Source organism: Benincasa hispida, chromosome 5 (assembly GCF_009727055.1).
Source record: "Benincasa hispida cultivar B227 chromosome 5, ASM972705v1, whole genome shotgun sequence".
Lineage (NCBI taxonomy): Eukaryota > Viridiplantae > Streptophyta > Magnoliopsida > Cucurbitales > Cucurbitaceae > Benincasa > Benincasa hispida.
The window spans coordinates 37,533,072-37,539,851 of record NC_052353.1 but is presented as its reverse complement, the minus strand read 5'-3'; the positions used below and the strand labels follow the sequence as shown (position 1 = coordinate 37,539,851).

At 32.9% G+C, this 6,780-nt stretch overlaps 1 non-coding gene across 1 annotated transcript; it reads left to right on the top strand.

Moving 5' to 3' along the window:
* The first annotated feature begins 6,539 nt into the window (after positions 1 to 6,539).
* TRNAP-CGG lies at positions 6,540 to 6,611 on the top strand. Its single transcript has one exon. It is a non-coding gene; the product is annotated as a tRNA-Pro (tRNA).
* Positions 6,612 to 6,780: the final 169 nt, after the last annotated feature.

Genomic DNA, 6,780 nt, shown 5'->3' with positions numbered 1-6,780 from the left:
TTTGCATTGGAATCTCGTGATATAATACTTATGATTCCACTCACTGAGCTTTGTAAAGCTCATGGTTTGTTTTCTGTGTTTCTCTCGCAAGTAGCAAAAGATCTCAGGTTGCGAAGTTGGTCAAGGTCTGCCACAAGTTTAGGAATAGTACTAAATAAGATTAGTAGTCGGGGTAGTGCTACCCATGTAAATGTAACTTGAATTTGTAAACTAGTTTACTAAATGAAGCATGTAAGATTTTTCCGTTGCTATAGTAAATAAAGTTATAAAAGGAAACTAGTAAGATAATAAAAGGTAGCATTAGTTAATATCATGCCTCTCCCCGGGCTCAGGAGTGCGAGCTCGAGGCAGGGTGTGACAATTCTCGTGTTACATAATTATATTTAATGAAAAATCGTTCTGAGTTACTTTCTTATTTTTGTAACTTCCATGCTGAAATTTGAACTCAATTTAGTTGTGCTCTTAAAATCCTACAGAGCGATAATGCTAAGGAATATTTCTCTCATGCACTCAAGTCTTATTTAAATGCTCATGGTATTTTTCTTCAATCTTCTTGTGTCAATACTCCATCTCATAATGGGGTTGCAAAATGAAAGAATTGTCATCTCCTTGAGACATCCAGAGCCTTGATGTTTCAAATGCATGTTACATCTAACTCCTTAAGTACCACTGATTTCTCTAATGAACAATAAATCATAGTCCCACTATGACCAAGTCTCTCTCGGGCCAAGAAAGGATGTGGTCACTATATTCAATACCCAGAATCAGCCCTTAAGAGAGCAATTTATCTACTTGCCCCTGCATCAGGCAATGAGTGAATTCCGTCTTGTGTAACTATGTTCCCAGCTCCCCAATTAGACGAAACCCCAAAATGGTAGGCTTGTTGAGATGGCAATCTGACCTCTCACCCATACGAATTAAATGACCGCCTTCATGAGCAAGAGTTCACAACTCACTCAGGATTCAGGTCATATCACCTATGGTCATCCTAATAAAATGTAGGTCTCTATTATTAATGGCGTTATATAAAAAGACTAATCATTTCGTGGTCCGGTCTTATACAAACTCTTTATATAAGATACCCCCACTCACATGTCTCCATATGAATGATCAGGATCAGATCATTTGTAGCACTTTACAATACTTGTAACACCTACAAAGTGGGTTGTATCCGTAGTGTCACCAGGATAAAGTACCAAGCCTTATCCATCTACTATAGATCGTTTAAGTTATTATTTAAACAAGATCCACTTGTACATCTCTACATACTTGTTTAAATTACATGAAATAACCTCGGATCTTAGTTTATTGGATTGAATACATACTTATAAAATAACACTTATTTTATTAACAACAATATGTTTATACAAAGTTTACAAACTATGAGATTACAAGGAGATTTAGGACACTATTCTCAACAATCTCCCATTTGTCCTAAAGTTTAGGGAAACTAATGTACAATACAAATAAACTAGAGCATACACTATACCCCAGTAACATATCCCTCTTGCCCTAGACAATGTGCTGCATATCCCATACACTCAGACTTTCTAGATGACCCTTGAACATTTTAGTCTTGAGAGCCTTTGTAAACATATCAAAAATGTTATGCCCTGAAGCAATCTTCATGACAATCACATCACCTTGATGCAAAATCTCCCGAATCAAATGATATTTCCGTTCGGCGACTCCTAAGTTCCTTAAAATTTGCCATAGCACCACTGTTATCACAATAAAGTGTGATGGGCAAAGAAATATTTGGAACAACTTCCAAATCAGCAAGGAACTTCTTAAGCCAAACAACCTCCTTAGCAGCTTCACAAGCAGCTACGTATTCGGCTTTCATAGTGGAGTCTGCAATGCATCTTTGCTTGATGATTCGCTATACTATAGCTCCTCCATTCAGAGTTGGATTTCCGAGAATCTTGATCAGTCTGAAAGTCAAAATCTGTGTATCCTGTAAGGATCAAATCCTTATCACCATACACGAGCATATAGCCCCTCGTTCTCCGAAGATACTTGAGGATCATTTTGACTGTCGTTCAGTGATCTAATCCTAAATTGGATTGATATCAACTGACAATCCCTACTGCATAGCAAATGTCAAGTCTAGTACATAACATTGCATACATAAGGCTACCAATAACCGATGCATAGAGAAGTCGTCTCATTTCCTCAACCTCTTAAGGAGTCTTAGGACACTGTTCATTAGACAATACAATTCTATACTTGAAACGTAATAAACCCTTCTTGGAATTGTGCATCGAATATCTGACAAGCATCTTGTCAATATACAATGCCTAAGACAAGGCCAACCTTTTGTTCTTACGATCCCTTATAATCTGGATCATTAGAACAAACTGCGTCTCTCCCAAATCTTTCATTTGGAATTGAGCGGCTAGCCATTTCTTTACATCAGTCAGAAAACCTATATCATCCCAATGAGTAGGATATCATCCATATACAACACAAGAAAAGCTACTGAATTGTTGATGATTTTGTTGTAAACACAAGGCTCATCAACATTCTGATCGAAGCCATAAGATTTGATCATTGTATCAAATCTTATATTCCAAGATCGAGATGCTTGCTTCAGTTCATAAATGGACCGATTAAGCTTACAAACATTTTGCTCTTGATATTGTTCAATGAATCCTTCTGGTTGATTCATGTAGATGGTCTCTTCAAGATTACCATTTAAAAAGGCAGTTTTGACGTCCATTTGCCATATCTCAAAGTCATAATATGCGGCTATGGACAAGAGAATCTTGATAGACTTTAACATGACAACAGGTGAGAAAGTTTCTACATAATCCACTCCCTCAATCTGGATATAACCCTTTGCCACAAGTCTAGTTTTAAAGGTCTGTACCTTTTCATCTGCACCTATTTTCCTCTTGTAGATCCATTTACGACCTATAAGTTTTACCCCAACAAATTGATCTACAAGCTCCCAAACAAAATTGAAGTACATGGACTCTATTTCTTGATTCGTGGCTTTAATCCATTCATCCTTGTCAACATCTTTCATTACTTGCTTATAAGACAATGGATCCTCAATGCCATCATTAGTTATGATGTTTTGGGCTTCTGTTAAACCCATGTAGCGTAAAGATGGGTTCATAACCCTCCCACTACGTCAAGGCAATCTCAACTCTTGAGATGGATGACTAAATGAACTAATAACATCAACAACCCTTGTTGATCTATCAGCTTGTTCAACAACTCTTATTGAAGTCTCAACAGTCTCATTAGAAATCTCACTTAAAACAAGTTTACTTTGTGGTTTATGATCCCTCATGTGGTCTTCTTCCAAGAAGGTAGCATTTGTCGATACAAACACTTTATTCTCACTTGGACCATAGAAGTATCCACCTCTCATTTCCTTGGGGTAACCTACAAATAGGCACACTTTTGAATGAAGTTCCAAATTTTTGGGATTTTCCATTAACACATGAGCTGGACATCCCCAAATCCTGAAGTGGGTAAATATTCTCACTTGAATCTTGCTTTTTTCTTTGCATGTTGTCTAAAAATCGCTTTGATTGGATTCACTTATGAGAATTTCTACCCTGTTTGATTCAGCAAAGCTCATCCTAATCTCTGTCGCATATCCTACTCTTTAACGTCTTATGCACATAGATTTCACTAACCGCTTTCTTTATTGATCAATCCTCAACAAAGTCAAAGAGATTTGATTAATATACGGTGTTTGATAAATAGAACAGATTTTATAAAACAATGATAAAGATATTTTCAACAAATTGGATTCGATGTCAAGAATAGGACATTTGGTCTAGAGGTATGATTCTCACTTTGGATGTGAGAAGTCTAGAGTTTGATTCTCAGAATGCCATATATAGATTTTTTATAAGTTATCAGTTTTCTTGATCCACTTTTGTATCAAAGCATTGAAGAGTACAAATAAAATTTTAAAAAAAAAAAAAAATTGTGTGTGTGTGCAAACTAAGAGAAATTGACAATTCAACCTCATCAAGTATTCAAGGGCAAAAAAAGTGGAAAATAACTTGTGCACCTCAGGTTGCATTCATATTTATCAGTCACCTATGACCTACGTACCCAATCACAAGTTTTCACATGACAAACTTTTTTTTATTAAAAAAAATTATATTTTTTTTCTCATTATGATTGAAGGGAATGCATGAAAATGGTATAGCCTAATACATATTATAACTCAATATTACATGTCTCGCTACCGTAAGAGGTCCTCAATTCAATTCTCATAATGCCCACTTGGAATATCTAAAGATTGGATAGTTTAATTAGGATCTACATTAGATTTTTCAATAGGCATCGACACCTTCTACGAAACACCTTTTACAGTTCTAATGCCTAGTGTCCACAGTCTCAGTGAATACTCTTACTGCTGCATAGGAGTTACCATATAGTAAGAGGGGATTATGAAAATAAACCAATGACGCAAAATTTTGAAATTTGAGTAAGACCTGGTTTGATAACCATGTGATTTTTGCTCTTAGTTTTTAAAAACTAAGTTTATAAATACTACTTTCACCTACTTATTTATTTACTTTGTTCTACTTTTTAGGAGTGTTTTAAAAAACCATGTCAACTTTTGAAAATTAAAAAATACAAAATTAATTTCAAGAACTTGTTCTTGTTTTTGTTTTTGGAATTAGGTTAAGAATTCAAACGTTTAGGGTAGAAAAATGAAAACCGCGGTAATAAAGTTTAAAAAAAAAAAAAAGAAAAACATGGCAAGGAAGTGATGAGAAAACAAGCACAATTGTCAAAAACCGAAAACCAAAATAAGGTCCCGTTTGGTAGTTATTTAAATTCTGGTTTTTAGTGTTCGAAAAATTTTATAAATACCCAATCTACCTCTAAATTTCTTGTTTTATTATTTATTTGCTTCATTTGATAACCAATTAAAATTTGTTTTTATTTTTGAAATTTGGCTAAGAATTCAACTATTTTACTTTAAAAAGATGAAAACCATGATAAGAAATTGAAAGGAAATAAACTTAATTTTCAAAAACCAAAAGCCAAAAACTAAAACCCCGTTTGGTAACCATTTGATTTTTTATTTCTTGTTTTTTAAAATTAAGTCTATAGACACTACTTTTACCTCTAAATTTCTTCTTTTATTATCTACTTTTTACCAATGGTTTAAAAAACCAAGCCAAATTTTAAAAACTAAAAAAAATATAGTTTTTAAAAACTTTTTTTTTTTTTTTTTGAAATTTAGCTAAAAATTCAACCATAACACTCAAGAAAGATGCTAGTCATGGTAAGAAATGAAAAGGAAATAAACCTAATTTTCAAAAACAGAAAACCCAAAACAAAATAGTTACTGTACAAAACCTAAATGATTAACAAATGAGGCTTTAGTTTTTTAAAAAAAAAAAAATAAGCTTATAAATACAACACTACTTGTACCTTAGAGTTTCTTTGTTATGTAATCCAATTTTTGTAAATGTTTACAAAAACAAAGCCAGATTTTGGAGGAAAAAAAATCCAAAACTTGTTTTAAATTGACTAAGAATTCATCATTCAAATCAATTCAAAAGTCAAGTTAAGTTTTGAAAAAAATTATAAAAAAAAAAAAAAAAAAAAAAGAAAGAAAAAGAAAAAGAAGTTGGTTTTAAAAATCTTAACTTAAATGTTTCTTAAATAGATAAAAATCGTAAAAAAGAACTTGGGAGGAAACACCATAAATTTCAAAAACATAAAATTAAAAATCGAAATCAGCGGGACCTAAATTGCCTAAAACTTAAAAGAATTTAAGGGTTTTTTTCAATTCCAATCCTATGAACTTGCTCCTATACATGGACCTGTCTTATCTATATAGATTATTATCCAACTGAATCTGAATGCACCAGCCTTGGTGACATTTGGCAGAGCAGCTTCTACCTAGGAGGAACTGAGGATTAAAAGGTTAGAAATGTTTAACCATGTGATATGTAACTACACGTCCCAAAATAAATTCAAAATGGAACCTCAGTGCCAGAATCCCCCTAAATCTTCTGTTTTAGGCCCTGAATGAAACAAGTAAAATGCGAGACTGCCAGTTAATTTTTCTTCCTTTTCCTTTTTCTTCCCCTTTTTGTTATTTTCCATAACAATACCTCATGTGGAAACAATTTTAATACGGCCGTTCTTCAAGGCTGCAGGATCTAAAAGGAACTATCACAAATGAACTTTATTTATGTGAACCCCTTGTTAATATTAACCTAAATGGGAGACATTTTCAAATATAACAATCAAGCTTAAAATATTAACAAATATAATACAATGCAAAAGAATTTGCAAATATAACAAAATCTAGATACAGTTCTCGAAGTCTATCAGTGATATACTATATCGCTAATAGAGGTTATAATTGATATAGTCTATCACTAATTAGAGTCTATCAACAATATTGATAGATTTTACTATATTTACAATTCTTTAAAACTTATTACAATTACTCTAAATTTCTTCGGTAAAATAAAATATGAAAGACGGAAAAAATTTAAATTTGAGAGAAAATCACATAGATGAGTAACATTCACAAAAATGGGCATTTGGTCTAGTGGTATGATTCTCGCTTCGGGTGCGAGAGGTCCCGAGTTCGATTCTCGGAATGCCCCTCTTTTTTCAAGATTTATATTTCTAAACATTTTAACATAAACAAATTCAACACTTTCTTTTTACAAAGGACCGGATTAAAAAGTAATAAATAAATAAATAATAGTGAGTAAAAAGTAAATTGAGAATTACCCAAAAACATGAAGGATTATTCGGTATATTTAGCCATAA